This window comes from Anomaloglossus baeobatrachus, chromosome 2 (assembly GCF_048569485.1).
Source record: "Anomaloglossus baeobatrachus isolate aAnoBae1 chromosome 2, aAnoBae1.hap1, whole genome shotgun sequence".
In the NCBI taxonomy this organism is placed as follows: Eukaryota; Metazoa; Chordata; class Amphibia; order Anura; family Aromobatidae; genus Anomaloglossus; species Anomaloglossus baeobatrachus.
In genome coordinates, this window is record NC_134354.1 from 632,862,896 (window position 1) to 632,876,391 (window position 13,496).

Here is a 13,496-nt window from a genome sequence, read left to right on the forward strand (position 1 = left end):
TGCCCTTGCCTTCTACACTGCCCCATCCTCCCAACCTTCCCTCTATTCTGTGGCTGGTATGGGGTGTGTAGAGTCAGTTCTGTGTCTAAGGCCTGCCATATCTCTTTGGCTGGCAGTGAAAGCAGGTCACTAGCCACTTTCTATGGTCTCCGGGAGCCCGCAGCTGCACCCTATCTCAGTCCTCTTGTTCTTCTGGGACTTGCTCTTGTAGGGTCAGGACAACGTTTTCTCAAGACTTTCCATCCTTCCTTTCTTCTTCACATCTGGGTCATTCGAAAAGCACAGATTGACTGACTGTTTCTCTCGTAAGTGGTCTTGGGGCTTCTTTGGATGTTCTGTCAGTGAGGGCACTTCTTACTGCTTCCCTTGACTCCTCCAATGTAGGCCTCAACCCTGCTCACCGCGACTCTGTCTGGCAATAGCAAAGCTTCCATCCGTTCTTCTATGGCCTCATGGCGGCGTACAGTTCCATTGGCAGTGATCAAGTCTCTTGTCCTCCACAGAGTAGATGCTGGCTGCCATCTTGCAGGCTTCAGCGAGAGCACATACATCTGCTTCTTCACAGACAGGCATGCGGGTAGCGACTGCTCTATCAGCACAGCATCTTCTGCTACCAGCACCATACCCCTGTGGAACCGTCTTCTTGATGCACATCTTGATCCATCCGCAAAGGTGTTAAGTCAGGGTATCGAATCCAGAGTTTCTTCAGCTATGCCAGAGTCGACTACCTCTTCCACCAAGGTGTCAGAGGTGGGACACTCCCCCCTTGGAAGAGGGAGAAGTTCAGCAGGATTAAGGACCCCACACCGGGAGATGGTGACTTTGTCAGGCAGCAGTGATGTCATACGGGCACTGATCTTCAACTGGTGCTTTAGGTATGTGTTCAATCTGGCTGAGTAGTGTTCAAAGGGCTGCTGTCTTCCTCCATGGCAAACAGGTAGAATGACTTCTGGGCTGGAGATGACGTGATGATACTCTTCAGGTGACTGTGTCTGTAACTCAGGTAACTCAGGTGAGTGACTGTGACTGTAACGCAGGAGTTACCAGCTGTAGTTGTTTGCATATGGGCTCTCGGAGACCTGATACAAAGGACTATACCTAGGTTCGTAAGAAAGAGCAATGAGTGTAACTTGGGGTCAGGAGAACACTGAAATTCTAAAAACTAAGATCCCCTAAAACCCCGGGGAAAGAGAAAAGAGCACAAGAGGGTTTGGAAACTACCAGCAGCACCCCCTGACTACATCTACACAACTAGGAAAAAGCAGTGGAGCGTATCTACTCTACCTCTCCTGTGCTGACCCTGTAACTGGGGTCCCTGCACTCTCCCTCATCCCGACGGTAGACCTGATGGTGGTCAGGGTCGAGCCTCCAGCGTATCCCTCTCTCCTGTCAGACCCTGCAAACTAAGACACAAAGGATTACTGGGTGCTGCCAACGAAAACCCTAATATATGCCAACTCCTGATGATCAGTGTCCCCTTGGGACCACATGAACCTCCACCCTCTCTATCAGGGAACTCTTGTGCAAGCTACCGGCAGCATAACATACAAGTGAAAATATCTCAAAACCAGGCTAAGCAGCAACTGCCATAGGCCGAAAAATATTCACTGTCCACCAGGACTAATAGTGAGCAGTCTATATGGTCTACTAAACTGTAACAAACATGCAAAAGTGAAGGGAAAAGGTTTCCACAGGACTATCAGCAATAACCTCTGCTAAGGTTCATTAGTGGGAAAAACTGCATATATGACCAAAAACGGAGTGTGTGTTTCAGGTCCCTATATCCCCCCTCTGCAGTCCCTGCTTCATCAGCAATAAACAGAGCAGTGGCTGTAGCTGCTAAAACAAAAATAGGGAACTGGGTGTCGGCTGGACTAAAATGGCGTCTAAAGATGAACTATGTAGTGTCTGAGTTAAAACGTCCACTAAAGATAATTACCGATAAGAAACAGCCGCTAAAAGAGGAAGTAGGTGTTGGCCAAAAATGGCGTCTGAAGAGTCCTGGGAGGGAGTGACATGTATTGTGACATCTACACTCAGGAGGTATTCAATCTGTCACTGGGAATATGGATTATATAGGGACCCCTGGGCTGACCCTGTAACTAGGGACCCTGTACTCGCCCTCATCTCGACGGTAGACCTGATGGTGGTCAGGGCCGAGCCTCCAGCGTATCCCTATCTCCTGTCAGACCCTGCAATAATATCTGTTACGAGGGAGACCCGGGGAAGCGTGCCAAGATGGGAAATGGACTGCTTCCGCCGGTCAAGGTCCACTGTGCGGTGTAAGGGACCGCCGCTATGGTGGGTGAAGAGTGAGCGGGTTGCTGCTAGCGATCGTCTGGAATGTCACAGATGATCTATGTACACCGATCTGCCCTAACCCCTGAGGGTTGTATGGCACAGATCTCACGGCTCGGTGTACCTGTTGCACGGGGAAGCACAGAGGTGCCCACGCACGTGTGCCAGTGGAAGTCACGAGAATATGGCACGAGGGTAGCACAGAGGTGCCCACGCACGTGTGCTTTCAATAACCAGGTGAGTCCAATGGAGACTTGAGGAGCTCACCTGGGACAGGAACACGGCCTGTTGACGGGGGTACTGCTGGAGCAGCAAGGCAGGAACACGGCCTGCAAACGAGGTACTGCCGGAGCAGCAAGGGCCAAGCCCACAAGAGACAGAAATGCCTGAGCAGTGGCGTGGCAGCACGCTGCCAGACATCCAAACATAGAAGGACGGTCGCGCGCCGCCATGATGGCAGGGGGAGCTTTTAAGGAGGTGCAGCTCCACCCGAGGGCGGGCGCGAGGCGGAGATGACGGACTTGACCCAATCAGGGTCCACGACGTCCCAGCCTGGCCAGTCAGGATTCACCACGTCACCAGCCTTGTCATCAAGCCGTGTGACGTCAGTGAGCGAATCAGGACCCACCACGCATTGCACATGCTCACCCTCCTGCCTCTGGGAAATAGAGGCGGGATCCTCGGTCTCACAATGTGCAGAGATAACGGGAATCTCACTGCTTCCCTGAGCAGTAAACCTCTGCACATTGCGCAGCCTCGCAGACCTTCGGGGCCGCTGAGCAGGAGAGTCTGCGGCAGGCCAGGAATGGGAGACCGCTTCACTCCTTGTAACAGGAGAACCACTAGGTGTCACCCTTCTGCTGCCTCTCTGAGAAGGTATCTCCTGCACACTGCGCAGTCTGGCAGACCTTCGGCGCTGCTGAGCAGGAGTGCTCGTGGCAGGCAAGGAATGGGAGACTGCCTCAGTCCTTGCCTCAGGAGAGCCACGAGATGTAACATTACCCCCCCGTCTAGGCCCCCCCCTGTCCGTGCTCGAAGGCCGCTATCAAACCCGGGGCGCGGATATGATCCTCCAACTCCCAGGATCTATGCTCCGGACCACGGCCGGCCCACTCCACGAGGTAGTACCTCTTGCCCTGTATGACTTTTGTCTCCACAAGTTTTGCCACCTCAGGGTTGTCGGACGGGGAGTCGGTTTGAGCCGGCAGGGACCCCGAGAATTTATTAAGTCGTACGGGTTTCAGGAGGGACACGTGAAAGGTGTTGGCTATAGCCCAGCGTGGAGGGAGCTGGAGTCGATATGCCACTGGGTTTACCTGCTGTAGTACTTTAAACGGACCCAGATACCTAGGGGCGAATTTGGCTGCCTGTACCCGTAGGTTAACATTCTTAGAGGACAGCCATACTAGGTCACCAGGGGCGAAGGATGGTGCAGGGCGGCGGCGAACATCAGCCGTTGTCACCATCCGGTCTTTAGCCCTTTTAAGAGCCTCTTGGGTGTCATCCCAGATCTCCCAGGCCTTGGTCGCCCAATCCTCCACTCTAGTATCGGGTGACATAATGGGCATCGGAACCGGGATTCTGGGATGTTGTCCGTTATTGAGTAGGAACGGAGTCTGGCCAGAGGATTCATGGACCGAATTGTTAATGGCAAATTCGGCCCAAGGAAGGAGGTTAGCCCAGTTGTCGTGGTGCGCGGATATAAAATGGCGGAGGTAAGTTACCAAGGTCTGATTAGTCCTCTCCACTAGTCCATTGGTCTCGGGATGGTATGCGGAGGAGATATTCAGCTCTATCTGCAGGAGCTTACAGAGCTCTCTCCAGAAGCGAGACGCGAACTGGGGACCCCGGTCGCTCACCACCTTGTCAGGCATGCCATGCAACCTAAATACATGCCGAATGAACAAGGTGGCGAGAGCACGTGACGTCGGGAGTCGTGGGAGAGGCACCAAGTGGACCATTTTAGAGAAGTGGTCCGTGATGACCCATACGACCCTGTGCCCTGCTGACTTGGGCAGATCTCCCAGGAAGTCCATCCCTACCACTTCCCAGGGACGATCCGGCACTGGCAGTGGGTGAAGAAGACCTGCCGGTCTCTGCCGGGACGGCTTATTCCGAGCACACGACATACAGGCTCCCACATATTCCTGTATGTCCTGGGGTAGTCTCGGCCACCAATAATGCCTGGTCACCAGGTCTCTGGTCCTTTTGACCCCGAAGTGACCCCCGACCTTGGAGGCATGGGCCCACGATAGCACCTCGTTCCGTAGTTCAGGGGGAACGAGGGTTTTGCCAGGTGGCACCTGGTCCAAAGAAGTGGGAGTGACCATCCTCAAGCTGTCCGGGGGTAGTATAAGACGAGGCTCCTCCTCGTCCTCCTCCAACACAACCATACAACGTGACAAGGCATCGGCCCGTACGTTCTTCTCACCGGCCAGGTGGCGGATAATAAAGCGGAACCGGGAGAAGAATAAAGACCAACGGGCCTGCCTTGGGTTCAGGCGTTGTGCTGTTTGGAGGTATGTGAGGTTTTTGTGGTCAGAAAAAACCTCAAATGGATGCTTCGCACCCTCCAGGAGATGCCGCCATTCCTGGAATGCTAGTTTCATCGCCAGTAACTCCCTATCTCCTATGGAGTAGTTCCTCTCGGCCGGAGAAAAGGTCTTGGAGAAAAAGAAACACGGATGTTTCCTTCCTCGTTCGTTTTTCTGGTACAGGACTGCACCTGCACCGACCGAAGAGGCGTCTACCTCCAGTAGGAAGGGTTTGGAGACGTCTGGACGATGAAGGATGGGAGCTCTGGAGAAGTGAGTTTTGAGGGTGTGAAATGCCTCTACCGTTTCCCGTGTCCATGCTTTGGGATTAGCGCCCTTGCGGGTAAGGGCAATGATGGGTGCTGCCACCGTCGAGAAGTTGGGAATGAACTGGCGATAATAATTGATAAACCCCAAGAATCGCTGGATCGCCTTCAGCGAGCGGGGCTCAGGCCAGTTCATCACTGTCTCCAACTTCCCCGGATCCATTGCTAACCCCTGACTGGACACTATGTACCCCAGGAACGGCAAGGATTCCTGTTCAAAAACGCACTTTTCCAGCTTAGCATATAACGAATGGGTGCGGAGCCTCTTAAGTACTCGGATGACATCCCTCCGATGGGTGGTAAGATCGGGGGAGAAGATAAGAATGTCATCCAGGTATGCAACAACGGAAAGATACAAATCCCGGAAAATGTCATTCACAAAGTCTTGAAATACGGCGGGGGCATTGCAGAGTCCGAAGGGCATTACTAGATACTCGTAGTGACCGTCCCTGGTGTTAAAGGCGGTCTTCCACTCATCGCCCTTTCGGACTCGCACTAGATTATACGCCCCGCGTAGATCCAGCTTTGTGAAGACCTTTGCCCCGCGGAATCGATCAAATAGCTCAGTAATGAGGGGCAAAGGGTATTTGTTCTTGATTGTGATTGCATTTAATCCCCTGTAATCGATACAGGGGCGCAGATCCCCTTCCTTCTTCTGCACAAAAAAGAACCCTGCACCAGCCGGTGAAATAGACTTGCGAATGAACCCCTTCGCCAGGCTGTCCTGAATATATTTGGACATAGCCTCCGTCTCTGGAGCAGAGAGTGGATACACTCTGCCCCTAGGGGGCTCGGAGCCTGGCTTCAGGTCTATTCGGCAATCATATGGCCGGTGGGGAGGAAGAGTATCTGCGGCCCTTTTGGAAAAGACATCCCTGTAGGCCTCATAAGGTGTCGGTAAACCCGGCCCCTCAGTATTCCCTGAGGACCCAACCGACCTAATGGTAGCGGGTGGTTCGGTAGTCACGAGGTGCTCTCTACAGGATCCTGCCCAGGATGAGATCTCCCCTGTTGCCCAGTTGAGTATAGGAGCATGCTGTCTCAACCAGGGAAGACCCAGTAGGATCTCATCCGTCCCCCCTGGAAGCACCAGGAAGGACACCTGCTCATGGTGTCCCGGTGGTACATCCATCCTGAGAGGGATGGTGATCTGGGTGATAGGATCGAGTAGTATGGACCCGTCGACTACCAGGACCCTGAGTGGCTTGGGCAACAGAACCAGGGGAACTGAGTATCGGGTTGCCAGGGAGGTCGAGATGAAATTGCCTTCAGCGCCTGAGTCCAAGCAAGCCAGGGCAGAGAAGAGAGTAGTGCCGAACTGCAACTGGGCGCTGATAGTCAACCTAGAGGGAGAAGTAGCGTCTAGAGTCCCCCCTCTGATAGAAACTAGACGCTGTCTTTTCCCGACGGTTTGGGACATAGGGTAGCTAGGTGTCCCCTCTGCCCACAGGAAAAGCAGATGACACAAGACCGAGAACCTGGGGCAGAGGAGACCACCTTGGACACTTCCATTGACTCCACGGAGTCGCCTACAGGACTGGCTGGGGGACCTGTCTGATGGAAGACGGGAGTCAGACGCTTTTTAGGCCGAGAAGACGTGGGTGCTGAAGAGACCTCGAGCCTTCGCTCCGCCTGGCGGATGTCTATGCGAGAGGCAACCTGAATCAAGGACTCTAAAGTGGCAGGCACCTCACGTGTGGCCAGTGCGTCTTTGACAAACCCTGCCAGGCCCTCCCAAAACACAGGGACAAGGACCTTATCCGGCCAGTCCAGCTCTGCGGCCAGTGTCCTAAAGTGTACAGCAAAGTCCCCGACTGAAGCAGACCCTTGCCGAAGTCGTAGGAGGCGCAGCGCGGAATCGTGGGTGACTTGAGGCCCGAGGAACACCATTCTCATGGCCCTAAGATAAGCTGCTAAGTTATTCACCACACGATCTCCGCGCTCCCACAACGGCGTGGACCACTTCAGCGCTCTCCCTGTGAGCAGGGACTGGACGAAGGCTACCTTCGCCTTCTCGGTAGCGTAAAGAGTCGCGGACAGCTCTAAGTAGGTGGTAACCTGGTTTATAAACCCACGGCACTCAGAGCTGTTGCCGCTAAAGCGCTCTGGAAGCGCAAGGCGAGGAGACCTTCCGCCCAATAGCACAGCCTGGGTAGCCGCCTGGGTGGCGACTGTCGTCAGAGTAGTCTTATCGGAGGAAGACTGCTCCACTGCTGCCAATCGTGACTCCAACTGCTGCACATAACGCAGCAACTGCTGCTGCTCTTCAGCCATAGCCAGACCTTTGGCGCGACCGTAATGTTACGAGGGGGACCCGGGGAAGCGTGCCAAGATGGGAAATGGACTGCTTCCGCCGGTCAAGGTCCACTGTGCGGTGTAAGGGACCGCCGCTATGGTGGGTGAAGAGTGAGCGGGTTGCTGCTAGCGATCGTCTGGAATGTCACAGACGATCTATGTACACCGATCTGCCCTAACCCCTGAGGGTTGTATGGCACAGATCTCACGGCTCGGTGTACCTGTTGCACGGGGAAGCACAGAGGTGCCCACGCACGTGTGCCAGTGGAAGTCACGAGAATATGGCACGAGGGTAGCACAGAGGTGCCCACGCACGTGTGCTTTCAATAACCAGGTGAGTCCAATGGAGACTTGAGGAGCTCACCTGGGACAGGAACACGGCCTGTTGACGGGGGTACTGCTGGAGCAGCAAGGCAGGAACACGGCCTGCAAACGAGGTACTGCCGGAGCAGCAAGGGCCAAGCCCACAAGAGACAGAAATGCCTGAGCAGTGGCGTGGCAGCACGCTGCCAGACATCCAAACATAGAAGGACGGTCGCGCGCCGCCATGATGGCAGGGGGAGCTTTTAAGGAGGTGCAGCTCCACCCGAGGGCGGGCGCGAGGCGGAGATGACGGACTTGACCCAATCAGGGTCCACGACGTCCCAGCCTGGCCAGTCAGGATTCACCACGTCACCAGCCTTGTCATCAAGCCGTGTGACGTCAGTGAGCGAATCAGGACCCACCACGCATTGCACATGCTCACCCTCCTGCCTCTGGGAAATAGAGGCGGGATCCTCGGTCTCACAATGTGCAGAGATAATGGGAATCTCACTGCTTCCCTGAGCAGTAAACCTCTGCACATTGCGCAGCCTCGCAGACCTTCGTGGCCGCTGAGCAGGAGAGTCTGCGGCAGGCTAGGAATGGGAGACCGCTTCACTCCTTGTAACAGGAGAACGACTAGGTGTCACCCTTCTGCTGCCTCTCTGAGAAGGTATCTCCTGCACACTGCGCAGTCTGGCAGACCTTCGGCGCTGCTGAGCAGGAGTGCTCGTGGCAGGCAAGGAATGGGAGACTGCCTCAGTCCTTGCCTCAGGAGAGCCACGAGATGTAACAAATATCCCCATACCATACCCCACCCAGGACTGAGTAAAACACTGAGTGACAGAAAGAAATCTACATTCAGAACAGAAAATAATGGGGTGGGCTTACGTGGACACAGTGCTCCACAGACAGGTAAAATACACATAGTGCAGTTGCTAGATTCAGAATTACTCATCAATTCTCATCTAGAATTCTCCATTTCAACATACGTGTGTCATTTACAACTAAACTTCACAGAATTTCATTCACAGGACTGAAATGGAAACTAGCACTTCCCTGTTTTTTTTGTTTTTTTTTTTACTTTCCTTTCAACTCTCCTACGGTGTTTCACACCAAAAACTGCGTACATTATACATAAAACATCTTCCAGTGTCACTTGGGTGATAAGGTACACGCACCCTCACTGTAAACCTGCAAACCTGGCTCCATTACTGGCCAGAAAGAATCCCCAGCTTTAATCTGGGTGAAAACATCTTTCAGGGAAAACTATATATGAGATATTATGTCAGAGAGAGAATTCACGATATACATACACCTCCATGAGAACGGTCTATCGACTACTCAATAATTCCGATTAAGACCAAAGTTTAGGGGTCTTCCCCAATGTATTCAGTTCTAGGTAAGAATACATTGACATCCACTAAAACAAGACCAGTGAGTACGCATACAACGTTCAACTCACTGCTTAGCAGGGAAACCGTACCAGGTAACAGTCTAACAGTCAGGGCTCTTTCACCCACTTTTTCCTTAACACTGCACCTGTACATCAGGTCCAAGGTATCAAACATCAATTATTGATGACACGTCACTCATAGGTGTATATATCTCAGTGTTCCTTCACAAGGACTGCAGCCTCTTGAGGCTTCCATGTCACATATTTATGGCGGTTTTGTCTGGGACTATCGGAATAATGGTGCGATGCCATGTGTGGCCTGACGTCCTCAAATAAGGACAGCACCTGTGGTTTACCTCTACTAGGGACAGTGTTGGTGGTGGGGTGGATCATTGTTAAATCATTGTCATCTTCCTGCCCCCCCTCGGTGTCTTCTGTTGCCCCAGCAACAAATAGGCCAGTGGCCTTGGGACTGAAGATGGCTGGAAAAGGGAACTAGGTGCGGCCCAACCTGAAATGACGTCTGGGCAGGCTAGGGAGGGCGTTTGGTGGGCAGGGGGACAAACTACACAAGTCCAACCCTCTGAGGATGACATATAAGGAGGGGGGCGTTGTTTCCTAATGGGCTTGGCCACTTCCTGAGGTGCCATTTTCTGATCTGGTGCAATATGCAATATAGAAATATCTTTTAACATCTTTTGACGTTCTATACCATGCCTCAGCATCCATAAGGAGATCTTTATCTTTCAAGATCCCTCGCTTATTTAACAAAACATCTTAACATTCCTGCTCGTTCGCTTACTAATTCTTCTGCCGTTAACTTGACAGGTGTGGACTGATTAGACCCCATGCTTCAAGGGTATACGACCCAAAACTAACACGTCAACTGGATGTCTGCTATGCCGTAATCCACTTCCTCTTCTGGACCATAGACTATACACATCCACAGAATACACAGAATTTCTACCTCAGTCCACAAACCACAAACACAAACGGGCTGTCCTACCAGGAAGTGTCACGTGGGTGATAGATACTAAATTCACCCTCACTATCTCTTACTTCATGTACTAGTAACCTCTGTTTACACTATATACACCTTCTTTGAACAAATCCGTCCAGAACATCAATACTCAATGATTAAGCCTGACATCAAGGGTTTTCCCCAGTATATTCAATTCCTAGGTAAGAATACACTGACATCCACTAAAACAAGACCAATGAGTACAACTTAAACTCACTGCTTAGCAGGAACACCGTACCAGGTAACAGTCAGGGTCAGTCCCCCACTTTTGTAACTTTATACAAGACTGCACCCGTACATAGAAAACCCTTCCAAATCTTCTATCCCCGAAGATCAGGTCCGTCCAAGGCCTTATCAAACATCAACTATCGACCGGGTTTGTTACACACTAGTGTATCTCATAGTATACATAGCAGTATACATAAACATCATACTTCAAAGTACATCTTCAGAGTTTTTTTTTTTTTTTTCTTTTTCTTCACTCAAAGACAGCTCTCACTACATTACGTGACACTTCCTCTTTCTGGCAGCCTCGCTGCAAACACAGTGATTAGAGCGATACCAGCAAGTACTCCACCTGCTGCAAATAGACAGACATCTCAACAGGTAGACACAGGTCAACACAATGACATAACAATAAGGACACTATATACACCATCCAGGTGGCTGATCTCACCTGCAGATATAACCATATATATTCATATATGCAGCGTATATAACAACTTCCTCATTTTCCCTTGCAGTTAAGTCAGAGAAAAATAAAACACAGAACTTCTGCTTTTCTCCTAGAGCAGACAAAAACCACATTACATTTCATGTGATTTACAATTTATACAGACAGCTTAAGGTGAACCTGACCACCTTGGTGTGGGATCTCTTAGGACGGCTTATCTCATGCGAGATGGCGGTCATTAGGTGTCTAGACTGGGACAGCCCAACCCCCCCTTCGAAATGCAAGTACACGCATGAGGTTTGCAAGGTGAGATTATACAAATTTTCTCACCTGCATTTGGAGTGTGCACCTCCACCTCTCGCGTAGTTGCCTATCGACTGAAGGTGTCAGCACGGCTGTCCGCCATCCAGAGCTCCGTCCTAAGGTTCGTTGGGCGCCAAATGATAAGGCCGTAATTTAGGTTGATGCAATCTAATCATGCATCCCTCTTAAACTGTCTGCAGTCCAAATTATGAGTCACCCGTGGTAGCATGCATAACCACAATCTTTCACACACACCAGAGAGACGTACTCGGATATGAATAGAAAGTAAGACTTATTTATTTCCGGAAGTTGTACAAATATATATAACCTTATTGGCTAGGTGCCAAGAATACGTAACACGTCTCCTATTGGATAAAGTAGAACAGCTTATTCTGTGATATACAATTTACTGTAATGTGCTTGGTTCCTCATTTATATTAAGCAATGTCAGCATGATTCACTTGTCACAAGAATAGCCCAGACTGTCTGTCTGAGTCTTATGCCAAGAGATATGTGGGGTACAGTTCAAACACCATCTTAAATCCTGTTCTTTATGGATATCTCCATGTAACTCTTATATACTTATATACTCATAATAGTTCATAATCTTGTCCATAACAGGCGGTGCTGCCACAGTCGCTGTAACATGTGGAGAGTCGAATTCCAGTGTGTCGGCACATCGCATTTCAGGCGATGAACCGGCAGGCCGAAAGACTTCTGGAGCGATGCAAGTCGCTCAGCTGCGGCGGTTGAACGGCGGACAAGAGCAGACAGTTTTCGTGCCCTGTTCAGAAGGCCATCTAGGCCGGGATAGTGTGTTAAAAATTGCTGGACAACAAGGTTCAACACGTGAGCCATACAATTCACGTGTGTCACCTTGCCCAGGCGAAGGGCCGCACCCAGGTTTGCAGTATTGTCGCATACGGCCTTACCAGGCTGCAGGTTGAGTGGAGACAACCATTTACCAAACTCAGTCTCCAGAGCTGCCCACAACTCAGCCGCTGTGTGACTCTTAGTTCCAAGACATTTCAAGACAAAGACTGCCTGATGCCGTTGCACTCTGCTGCCAGCATAGTAATGAGGGGTGCGTGATTCCTTCTGCGATATGCTGGTGTATAGGCACACCTTTCTTAGAGAAGTAGTGGCGACTGGGCATCTGGTACTGGGGCACAGCGACAGACATAACGTCTCTAAGATCCTGTGTGTCCACCAGGCGGAAAGGCAGCATTTCGCCAAGAGCTTACAGAGGGATAAAGTCAACCTCTTAGCTTTGTCATGGGTCACAGGAAATGGCCTTTTATTTGTCCACATCTGAGGGACAGAGATCTGGCTGCTGTGTGTAGACAGTGGTGAGTAGGGTGTCCCTGGAAAAATGCAGGTTTGTGAGGAAAGTGCAGGCGTAGACATGATGTTGCCTTCATCCAACGTTGGTGCTATCGATGTCTGAGAGAGCTGTACACACGCACTTGTTTCCCCTTCCAAACCAACTGACGACCTACCAAGCAAACTGCCTGTTGCGGTTACAGTGGTGGAAGTTGTGTGTGGAAAACCAGGTGTGACAGCTGTCCCCACAGTCCTAGAAGATGAAGATGAAGAGCACGCGGATGCACTGGAAGGGGCAGGCGTTGGATGGTCCGCTCCACTAGGCCGCATTGCAGCACGGTGAGGTTCCCACTGGGACATATGATATTTATTCATGTGACGATTCATGGAAGAAGTTGTCAAACTGCTGAGGTTTTGCCCTCTACTAACAGAATCATGACAAATTTTACATATCACATGATTTGGGCGATCTTTTGCTATGTCAAAAAAGGTCCAGGCTAGGCAATGTTAGGGACTGTCTCAGATGGGTACACCTTGACGAGGTGAGACAGCTTTTTGCCTTTTTGCAAAAATGTATACACTAAGTACCCTGTTATTAAGCACTTGCAATTTATTTATTTATAGTCAGGGTATTTTTCATGCAATTTTTCTCTTTGTTTTTTTTTCTAGTCTTAAGGCTGCAATTCACATGCTTAATGTTGCATGTTTACTGAACATTGTTTCAGCTCAGTTTTTTGGTGTTTTTTGTATGTTATCTTGCTTTGTTGCAAGTTGGGGGCGCAGCCCTCCTAGTACTGAGACTGCACAGCTAATTACGTCTCACTTTGCTGTGTATTTAATCTGGGACACAGCTGACCACTTGCCACCATTCATATTGGAGTTTTGACATGACACAAGTCAGGTATTGATAATGTTTTTAACTTCAGTAGGTTAGGGACTGTCTCAGATGGGTACACCTTGACGAGGTGAGACAGCTTTTTACCTTTTTGCAAAAATATATACACTAAGTACCCTGTTATTAAGCACT